Consider the following 12,023-nt stretch of genomic DNA (forward strand, 5'->3'; position numbering starts at 1 on the left):
GGGCGAGGCACGCGGGGGCTGGGCCGACGTGAGCTCGCTCATCTCCGGGCGCTGAGTCGCTCTACCCCGCTGTCTCTTCCTCGCAGGCTCGCGGCGGGAAGGGGACGGGAGGGCGCGAGCGGCGGGACTGCTTCCGGCAAAGAAAGCAACCCGCGAGCGCAGAGAGGCCAGACTCATGCACTCGCAGTGCGGGCATGAAGTGTCGGTGAGCGCGGCTTCCGCATGGGGCTTACCCAGGCATCCAACGCACTCATCGTGTCCATCGTTGTCCTGCAGAGGGGCTCTGCAGGTGTCACAGAAGTGACGCGGCATTTGTAACAACGCCGGCGCCGTGAAAACGGCGATTGGGGGGCTCTTTATGAGCGGCGAGGACCGCGGAAGCTCTTTTAGAGCGGACGAATCCGCTAGGAAAAATGCTCTTAGAGCGGTAATAAACCGCGAGGAAAACGCTCTCAGAGGGGGCGCCGGATGGTGGCAGGAGACGCCGGCCGGAACAGGAAGCAGGCGGCGGGCGTCTTGAAGACGGCGCTCGGGGCAGTAGTCCACGAGGGCGCCGGCGCTGTGGAAGTCCGGTGGCTCAGCTGGGTCCGCTGCGGGGCCTCTTCAACGGCGGCGAGAGCTGCTTATTCCAGGCGGCGAGCTTCTTCGGCTTCAGCACGGAGATCAGCGAAGAGATGTGTAGTCGTCGCTGAAGGAGAAAGGACTGAATTCCTATGGCGAAACGCCCGCTTATATAGCACTCAACCCCGCCCCTTTCGGCGGGAAAATTCGCGTGCTTTCTCGCTAGGGATGTCCCGATCGTAAATGACAGGACATTAGAGCAGACGGCACTTGCAGTTAATAGTTTACAAAGAGTGACTGTTTTGTCCACGCTTTCTGATTATCATTGTTGTAACGTTTTGTGCATCCATCGACTGAAACATACATTATCTGAACTCTGTCTGTTTTCCACGTTGCTATTTTAAACAAACCATATTAACCAATAGATGCGTCGTCATTCGAGATGAACCGCGGTGCAAATGCGTAACGAAACGTAAATGGAGAACCGTATTATTCGATTTTTTACCGAGAACCGTTGCACCCCTAATACATATATATATATCCGAGTCCTGATCGGGAGGTAACGTCCGATTCCGATCGAGTCTGAAACCACGTGATCGGGCCCGATTTCCGATCACGTGATCGGATCTGGACATCCCTATTTCTCGCCATAGGGCGCGCAGCTATGCCGCGCCGTCATTGGTTCAACAACTTCTCATGAGTGAACCAATGACGATGCAGTTACACTGCGTTATTGAAAAAGGCTTCAGTGACGGGGAAAAAGGGAGACTTTTCCCCATACGCAGTACGAGTGAAGTATCGAAAGGGAACTCCATTTCCACCAACTAAAGATGTTACAAATCTGCCTGGAAGAGGATGTATGTTTATATCATCCTAATGCGCGGTGAGGAGGAGAGTTTGAGTGGCCAAAGACTCTACAAGGATCACAGCTGGAGAATTGCAGAGATTATTTGAGTCTTGGGGTCAGAAAGCCTAAACAAATTATCAAACAACACCTACATCACCACAAGCACCACTTTTACCTACACTGGGTTCTTTTAAAAGAAAATGAAATTGTATTTATTAGAGTTGGCATTTGGCTCAACACACTGAGTGAAAAAAAGTGGGTTTCTTGCCCATGATGTTTGTTTTATTTGTTTATTTATTTCTCCTTTTTCATCTTGTGCTGTTGGTCTCCTTTTTACTAGTTATTATTGTACAGCACATTGGTCAACCTGGTGTTGTTTTAATTGTGCTTTATAAATAAAACAAACAAAACAATCAAACAAAAGATGTTCGGGAGGGTTTCAAGAAAAATCCTCTGCTCTCATCTAGAAACAATCTCCAGCATATTCAGTTGTCAGACACGACTGGCACTTCAAACGGGACCAGCTTCTATGGTCAGATAAAAAAATAAATAAATAAAAAATAAAAAAAACTTTTTGGCAGCAAACCCACCAGATGGGTTTGGTGCACACATAGATAAAAAGTACCCCATGCCCACGGTTAAATAAACTGCTGAATATTTAATGTTGTGGGCCTGTTTTTCTGCTGGAGGTCCTGGACATCATGTTCAGATACATGGTATCATGGATTCTACCAAATATCAACAGATAAAAAAAAAAAAAAAAAATCAAAACCTGACCGCTTCTGCTAGAAATCTTATAATGGGCCATGGTTGGATCTTCCATCAGGACAATGATCCAAAACAAACACTGAAATCAACACAAAAAATGTGTCACTGAGCACAAAATGAAGCTTCTGCCATGGCCATCCCTGTTCCCTGACCTGAACCCTAAAGAAGATGAGTGGAGTGAACTGAAGAGAAGCACCACCAACATGGAGCTGGAATCTGAAGGATCTGGAGAGATTCTGTATGAAGGAATGGTCTCTGATCTCTTGTCAGGTGTTCTCCAAACTCATCAGGCATTATAGAAGAAGAGAGAGAGCTGTTTTCTTGGCAAAAGGACGTTGCAATATTTGGGTGCCAATAATTGTGGCCAACGTGAACTAGAGAAAAACATTTATTTCATAATGAAATTTCCCCCCACTTTCCATTGTTTACTTCAATGAAAGGTAAGAATTTTGTGAATTTTTTTGAATGAAAAATAAAAAAGGATAAACAATATAGATTTATTTTCAAAGCCAGGGTGCCAATAATACTGGAGTTGACTGTAGATAAACATAAAAATGTAAAGATAAACGTAAAAAAGAAGAGCATATGGAAAATCAACAAAAGACGTGTTCTCCAACAGAAATGTTTACGGTGTATGGATGTCAGAATTCAGACACCAAATATCGAAATTGAACTTGACCGGAGTGTGATCCAGACACCATGCCCTGAACAATCAAAACATAAAAATATAACAGGGATGTCACAATCTCATCACCGTTGACCAGAAACAAACTCACAGAGGTGACAGGACCATGACACCAATGGCTCCTTGGTTTTTTTATAGTAACCCTGCTAAAATCATGTTATTTTTTTCTTTGTTTTATCTTTAATCTACAAAATCATTTATGTATTTTCAATGTATGATTCATCTACCATCTAACCATTGCTGGTTTTGTCAAAGCTCTAGTAATCTGTTTAAATACCTGTAGTGGATCTGTACATCGATATTCCATCACTTTTAAGCTTTAAACTTCATATAGTTCTACTGAGTGTGCATTGCCTTGATAAGATTAATGGATATTCAGCCATGATAAAGTGCTAGAATAGAGGAGAGAGAGAGAGTGACTGGAAGAGATGCTCTTCTGTGGGTGCTGAGAGGCCACAGCATGAACACAAATCTCAGAGTGCTGTCACAACTTCCTCTTTTACACTCTTTCTCCCTCACAAACACTCTCCCAAAGAAATTCAGACGTGCCATACTTTCACAGTGCCCAGTGAAACAGAAATAGCATTTCCACAAGCACTGATCCATCTAGAAAAGAGATGAGAGACAAAAAATAGAAACTCTACTGCAGTTTTTCTTCCTTGTAACACTCGGCGTAAGCAGTGTTGTAACATGGGGTGAGCTTTATCGGTTGAACCAGTTAGAAATGAGCTACAGTGAAGCTTACCTGCTGACAGTCTAGAATGAATGCTGATGCAGATGGACATGTCAGGACTGAGTAATGTGCTCATTGTGAACACACTCATACTTATTTAGCTGGCTAAAAGCAAACCAAGCCACCAATCCTGCATCACTCTTGTGAAAATAATTAGACGGAAATATGTGACTGTTCCATGTAGTGACACAATATTGTTGGGGAAAAAACAACAAAAACAACTACAAACAACTGCATCCAACAAGCTATATGATTGCAGAGTATACATAAGAATATGGCAAATCATATATATATATATATATATATATATATATATATATATATATATATATAGGGGCTGATAAGATAGCTGCAAGCACATATAATACTGTAAAGCTGCATTCAATTCTCAGCATTATCAGAACAGTGAATGTGAGATATAAACTAATAATCCAGTCATGACTACCGCAGACAGGAATCCACAATCACTTTTGCTCTAAAGCATGATGTCATTCCCACTTTATGCTGTTCTGGTAATGATATAATTGGCTTTGTGGAGCAATACACAGGGGAATGAGATGTGTTTTTAAAGGTGTGTGTGTAGCTAGTATTGAGAAAAAGGGTTTTATTGTTAGAGACTTTATAAATGTATAGTATATCATCAAAGGAATACCAGTTTAATGTGTTTTTTTACTAAATAAAAGTATTACTTTATAAATATATTAAAAAATCTTACAGGCCCCAAATGGTACTGTATAGTTAAGCATTGCTATATAACTGTAATACAGTACTTACTGTATTTGATCAAAAATAATATCTGGTGAAGTATGTGTAATGTTTGTGTTGCATGGCTTGTTCACCTAAAAAGATAAATATGAGTTTTGGCATAAATGCATGAACACGTCATCATGTGTGCTATTTCTGTACAGAACGGCTTAGAGCCCATTTCGTTTTTTGGCTCAGATATAAGAAAGGCACAAACAGACACACACAGGCACACAAACTCTCAAAGACCTCTCTGCAACCTTATTGGCTTTGAAAGTCTGTTTAGGTCACAGAGTCTTCAGCAGATAGTACATCTGTTTGGCCTTCCTAATTCTCACGTATGCGTGCTGAATTTCAGACCGTCAAATGCAGTCTGGTTGTTAAAAACGTTAAGGATGTATAAAACACATTTAACACTGCAAAAAATGCTGTTCTTACTTAGAATTTTTGTCTTGTTTCTAGTCAAAATATCTTAAAGTTCTTGAATCAAGAAGCATTTTCTCGACAAGTAAAAAATATTTTCGTTTTCAGGAAAAATAAGTCAAAATTGAGTGAGTTTTTCCTTAAAACAAGCAAAATAATCTGCCAATGGGGTAAGCAAAATAATCTTATTTCAAACCAAAAATAAGCTATATAATCTTGTTTTCAGTTTGGATTAAGATTATTTTGCTTACCCCATTGGCAGATTATTTTGCTTGTTTTAAGGAAGAACTCATTTAATTTTGACATATTTTTCCTAAAATCAAGAAAATAATTTTTACTTGTCAAGAAAATGCTTCTTGATCTAGGAATTTTTAGATATTTGGACTGGAAACAAGACAAAAATTCTAAGTAAGAACAGCATTTTTTGCAGTGAATGTAGTTAAGCGAATGTTGCTGTCTGGAGGATATTCACTGATACAGACAATGAAAGGGAACCAGCGCAAAATATGTAACCTATAGGGAAGCTTGTGTTTCTACTAGCCTTGAACTTGAATATGATTGAACAGTTTTAAGATTGTTTGAATACAGTCATACTTTTCATTAACATTTTGTAATTTTCTCAATGTAAAATACATTCCCCATTCCCTGTTTTATACTGTAGGTTAATTTCCCTGAAAAGTGAAACACTGGCTTTGTTGTACCATCAAACATTTATGACAGACAGTTGCTTGATGAGTGCAGTTCGCTTTCTTGAGCTGACCTTACTAATGAAACTGGAAAGCTGAAAAAACAGCATTTATTTGAAATAGAAATCTTTCGTAACATTATATGTCTACTCTCACTTTTGATCAATTTAATGCATCCTTACTAAACAAAAAACATAAAAGAATTTATTTAAAAATCTTACTGAAATTGGTCCCCCGATATACTAAATCATGCTATATACTATTTATTTGTCTGAATGCCATGTGTGGGACTCCATAGTACATATTTGCTGAAAGTGAATTTTGTTAAAGTTCAGGAAAACACTAGCATGAGCTAACACACACATGAAATAAAAGTTACAAAACTCGATTTCTTAATTTCATTGATGATGCCTGGTGACTGCTGGGAAGGTTATTACAAATAATCACAATGAATTGTTTGCTTACACAGCTGAAAGCAGGTGGAGAGCTGCTTGGCAGGATGGTGCCTGCTGTCTAAGGGCAGGTGGGATACTGCTCCTCTAAACTGTTATAATGGTGACGAGATATTTCAATCAGGTTATCTAAGAAATGGATAGGTTTTCACAGACAGAGATAAAAGCATGTACATGATTGTAGAGTTTTTATTTCCCTCAGGATGAATTTTGATCCAGTGCTGGTGATGAATCTGGGAAGGCAAGGTCTGAGAATAAAGCATCACATTTTGACCTGGACACTTTAAGATAAAAATAAAATCATACTCAAAAAACACCATGGATTAGGCCTAATAGTATGATTTTTTTTTTTACTAAATGATATCTTGAACAATAGTTCTCAGCCTTTTTGTCTAAAAGCCCCCATTGTCCAATTTCCTCTTGTATTTGTGTTGGGTGTAATGCATTACTATGTAATTAATTGTTTTAATTTAATTACTTTTCCCTTAAAAAGTAACATATTGCACCTAATTTTTCTTTAATTTAAATCCAGTTACTTCTGATGTAATTGCATTAAATACTGTATAGATTATAGAACAGCTCTATACAAAACAATAGTGGATCTAACTTCAAAATGTAACATCTAATGATAAAATGTGTGTTTTTAATGTAACATTCTCCCTTTAAATACTTTGACCAGCTCAGTAATAATTTATACAATTTTATATTATTTACTTGAAAGAATTAAAAGAGCAGTTTCATGTCTTTCCTTGTATTGTTCAACTGGTTGAAATGGGATTTAGAAAATAATTAGTAATAAGTAATGCAATACGTTTTTGAGAGCGTAATTAGTATAATCAAATTACACTGTTGAAGATGTAATTAGTAGCTAGTAATTCATTACATTTTTATTAACAGAAACTGTGAGTGTTATTATAAAGGGGAAAATAAATCAGATTTAAATTGATTTTTTAGCATTTAAACTAAGGATTAATTATAATATCGTTATCCTGAACCACTGATCTAGAACAATATGGAAACAACTGAGTCCTTATTCTTACTTTTAAAGTCTTTATAGGGCCTCTGAAGATGGTGCATGTTTATGACATATAGTGGGAGATTTCATAGTGCCAAATGGATTTATGAATAATAATCTGACCCTAGGGGTGAAAGGTCAGCCATCACAACAGAAGCTCCTTTTGTTAGAGATTAAAAAGACAGCAAGACATTTTTAGACATCAGTTTGAGTGTTTTCCTGGACCCTCTTCAAAAATTTCATTCATCTGAGAGGAATATAAGTTGCCTGGAGGCCGCACTCTTGTTAAAATAGTTATTTTGCAAAAGCAAGTTCATTAATAGTTCAACTGCCTGTTGGCATGAACCAAACTAAAACATGTTATAGCATTCTGGCACAAATAGCGGTTCTTTAACCCTGCATCCACCTCCAAACAGATCCAGACCATTAGAATTCAACTCACAGTGACCTAATTCTGTTTCACTTACATTGTTGCATTACCATGTGCAACACATACAGGAACACGTGCACCTTATAAGAACAAATAGATGGACTCTTATTAATGATAACGGAAACAGGTGGGCACGTTTTCCTCAGCAGTGTTGTGAAAGCATCAGTACTTTCTCTTTCTCTCTGCTCAGATGCTTAATGCATCCTTACACACACTCTCTCTCTCTCTCTCTCCATTACAGTCTTTCCCTTCCTCTGAATCTCTCTCTTCCTCCATCTGCAGTGCAGTGCTGATTTGCACATATGCCACTGATTGGCTCAGAGAGAAAAAAGCCCCTCTACATAAGATAATCACCAAAACACACACATACAATCGCACGCATGATCTCGTGCAGTGCATGCTGGGCCTTGCTTTGTGTTTAGCTCCGGTATGATGAAGCAAATGAATGTAATAAAAAGGAGCAGCCTACCTCTGGCTCTGTCTTCTCCTCTGTTTTCTGTGTTTCTGGATCTGTCGTTCCCAGACGGTTGCCTTACTGATCCTTTCGCTGTGACTCTTCCTCCGGCTGCCGCCCCTGCCGTCTGTCGCTTCTCTTTCTGTCTCTCTCTTCCACACACATACACAAACCCCCTCCCCTTTCCATCCTCCCTCCCCTACTATCTCCTCCCCTTCTCTCCTCCGTTCATCCAGGACTGTATCCCCCAGCTAGTCTCTCTCTCTCTCTCTCTCTCTCTCTCTCTGCTGTCATTATGTCACCAGAGACAGAAGCAGGTGGGCGTTGTAAGACACTCGGGGTCCGTGTTGCCTTCAGTGGGCATCTCTCCCCCCTCCCACCCTCTGTGTCTTTTTTCTCTTTAGATTATTGTGTTCACTTGAGCAGCTCTGAAAGCCTGAGCACTCATTCACTCACAGTCAGATGGAAGAGAAAGAGAAAAGAGGATATCCCCACCCCCCTCTTCTCTATTCCACGGGCATGCAGCATGTTTATATGCGTGTGCATGTGAGATTGTTGCTGTTTCTTTGTTGTGTAGATGGATTAGTCCAGTCCAGAGCTTATGTTTGCTTCTGAGCTAGTGTGGGTTTCATTTCAGGTACAGATGGAAATCTGGAATGTTTATTTCTTTATTTATTTCAGTTAAACCTGGATGTGAACAGAAACTTTTAGAATTCTGAACATGTTAGAAAATTAATAAATTAAGTTGAGAAAGTGAATAAGATTCTTCACTATTTAGAATCAAAACAGTAAATTTGTGATTTATCATCAAATTTTTTGTACAGATACCATTTTATTCAATTTTTCATTCATCTTTTTTTAGGTTATTTCTTTTAAATTGTCTAATTTGTTTTTAACTGGTTTGTCACTGGTAATATAATTTATAATTTTAACATTGATATTGTAATTTATGAAAACATTTGCATTAAATTAAAAACTGGTCATTTTAAATGAAAACAATTGTTTTAAAAATATAATGGTTGATATAATTTGTAATGAAAATATTTATATTAAATTAAAAACAATACATATATATATGTCCATAAAAATGGGGCTTAATGTACTGTGTTAATATGAAGAATATGAAGTTTTACCTGTATTTTGAATTTCGCATTGCATTTAGTTGTGTTTTAGTGTTGGAGAAAATTATCTTATCTCTAACTTATCTCATTATCTTTTTTACTTTTATTTTTTAACTTAATGAAAAATGTTGCATTAAATTATAAAGAAATAAAAAAGAAACATTTTCACAAGTAGTCTTTTGTATGCTGCTGTATGTGATACTAAATCTCACTAAATAGAAGATTAAATACAGACATGAATGGACTTGTTAGTAGTTTATAATGGAACTCTTATTTTAATAACAGGCTTATACTGTAGGATCAAACCGTGTGTTTGTGTTGGGGCCATGTGGTCCTCTCTGACACAGTAACATAAATGACATGGATGTTCTTCAGTCAGAGCCCTTCATTTTTGGGTGCAGGGTCGTTAAGGGTTGAAAGGGTTGTTTTGGGACTGCTGTCTAATTAATTCAGAGACATCTGTTACACCTGATCTGACTCTAAGGAAAAGATTTAAAAGAGCCCTCTGTCAGTGCACACGCGCACACACACACACACACACACACACGTTTGTTTTTGTGAATTGTGAGGACATTCCTTAGGCGTAATGGTTTTTATACTGTACAAACCGTATTTTCTATCACCCTACACCAACCCTACATCAAACCCATCACAGGAAACTGTCCACATTTTTACTTTCTCACAAAAACTCATACTGTATGATTTATAAGCCTTTTGAAAAAGGGTAATGTCCTCATAAATCACCCTCTCCTTGTAATACCTATGTCATACCCATGTCATTATACACATTTGTGTCCTGATATGTCACAAACACACACACACACAGAGAGAGAGAGAGAGAGAGAGGTCATCTTTAAATGTTATAGAATGTTTTCACAATATATCTCAACCTGAATATGTATTGCTGATACATATTTTGCTCTTATATGGACAGTCTTTTCTATTTAAAATTTTTATTCATGTAGTTTCCAATTTCCTTTGACTAATTTATAACTTTTCAGAATTTAACACATATTATAGGTAGGGTAGGTCATTTTCGGATCGGCTGAAAATAGCAAGCTAGCTTTGAAAGCATAAGATCCCACCCTCACTTCAGAGCATCTCCAAAGCCACGCCTCCTTCAAAACGCATGAACGCACACTTTATTTGCTTTGGAAGTTTAGTTGGCAGAGAAAATAACCGTTATGTATGCCATCAATTATCCGGCCAATACTTAATATTAATTAAATAATCTCAGCGTATTGCCTAAAACAACAGTTATGACTGTGTATGATGACTTAAATTGATACTGGTCTGAGCATCACTACCATATCAGTGAGCCAAAGGTGTTGGCTATTAGGTAGTTGTGAGTGCAGGTGCGAATAAATTATTATTTCTGAGATAAACTAGTATATTAATAATATTTTGTCAAGCCATTTGCTTGTTTGGCTGTTTGATGAGAAAGAGATTAAATATAGTTGCAATAAATGCATTAAGAATCCATAGCAGTGGGCTGCGGAGGACTATTATTCTGCTGCGCGGAACTGTGGAAGAACTGATGACGGCACGGTTTAATGTTTGGTTGACCAATCAGTGGAAAAGGGTGTTTCATTCCCGCCCACATGTAAAGATCAAATATTCAAGTTATTTATTAATTTTCTACACCTTAACAAATATTGTTTTTTGTTTTGTTTGTAAAATGAAAAAGGTGGCTTTTTTTTCTTCATTTTTCTGATTTAATATTAAATCAAAAAATGATTGAACGGAAGATACCCTGATTTGTAACCAATGAGGTTCATTCTTGTGTGTTACGCAGCACGTTTGTGCTTCTGGAAGAGGTTTGTTCTTGTGCGATGTTCAGGTTAGGTTGAGCTTCTGCTCGCTGACCAATGTTTACATGAGAGTAAAAGCCTAAATTAAATCTGTTCATCATAACAAGCAATCGATTCTCTTCAGAAAATCTGGACTAAACCGCTCGATTCATAGGGATTAGTTTTCTGATCTCTTTATGAAGTTTTTGAAGTGTCAAAGTAGTTGCAAAAGCAGTCTATGGTAGGAAATCTGACAGCATTCTGTCATCAAAAATATCTTCATTTGTGTTCTGAAGATGAACGAAAGTCTTGCGGCTGTGGAACGACATGAGGGTGAATAATTAATGAATTTTCATTTTGGGGTGAACTAACCCTTTAAACTACCTCATGTCTCATAGCACAAACAACATAAACAACTTAAAGAGCACTGACCTGTACCATCTGACAGCTGCAGATTCACTTCGACATTGATAGTGTTGCCATTGAAACGCATAAATTTGAATCACGAAACACTCTTATTATAACATCACAGGATTCCATCTCTTCCAAATTACAGTAGTGTGAACGCAGCATGAGCTCATTTTTTTGGTTCAGGAGGAAGGTGGCTGCTGTTTTGGGTGTGGTGCTCGTGACTGACATCTGTCTAACACTAGCATGAACATAGCATGAAATGCACTGATGACGTGTGATGTCTGCGTGAGCAAGGTGTGCAAGAGTATGAAAATACATAGATTGACAGGCAGGTAGGACATCATATCATTGCTTTCGGACTGAATGCAATGATTGGACGAACATTTCATGGTCCTACGCCTTCCACAGACTAATATACTAAATTAGACCACTTATGTAAGAATGTACTTTTATAATGATTGTTATCTCATAAACCAGATGCCATGATTATACAACTGTGCACTAATAAACTAATATGGTAACACTTTACAGTAAGGTTCATTAGTTAACATGAACTAATAATGAACTGCACTTTTTCAGCATTTATTAATCTTTGTTAATGTTAATTTCATCATTTACTAATACATTATTAAAATATTGTTAACATTAGTTAATGCACTGTGAACTAACATAATGAACAACTGTATTTTCATGAACTAATGTAAACGAAGATTAGTAAATACAGTAACAAATGTATTGCTTATGGTTAGTTCATATTAGTTAATACATTAAATAATGTTTAACTAATGAACCTTATTGCAAAGTGTTACTACTAATATTAAATGTCTTTAACACTTGCAAAATATTTTAATTTAACAATACTGGAAAACAAAAGAAACAGGCTACGTGTCTAAATGTGCGTAT

At 37.6% G+C, this 12,023-nt stretch overlaps 1 protein-coding gene across 3 annotated transcripts in view; it reads right to left on the bottom strand.

Annotated features, from left to right (window-relative positions):
• Positions 1–7,976, bottom strand: part of mpp3a (MAGUK p55 scaffold protein 3a) — a 35,969-nt gene extending 27,993 nt beyond the window's left edge. For 2 of the 3 annotated variants that reach the window (XM_048196761.1, XM_048196753.1), the window contains exon 1: positions 7,814–7,976. The gene's annotated coding sequence lies outside the window, so the exon portion shown is untranslated. The remainder of the gene's footprint in view (positions 1–7,813) is intronic. The other variant, XM_048196744.1, reaches the window with a different exon arrangement.
• Positions 7,977–12,023: the final 4,047 nt, after the last annotated feature.

Source organism: Megalobrama amblycephala, linkage group LG1, assembly GCF_018812025.1.
Source record: "Megalobrama amblycephala isolate DHTTF-2021 linkage group LG1, ASM1881202v1, whole genome shotgun sequence".
NCBI lineage: Eukaryota > Metazoa > Chordata > Actinopteri > Cypriniformes > Xenocyprididae > Megalobrama > Megalobrama amblycephala.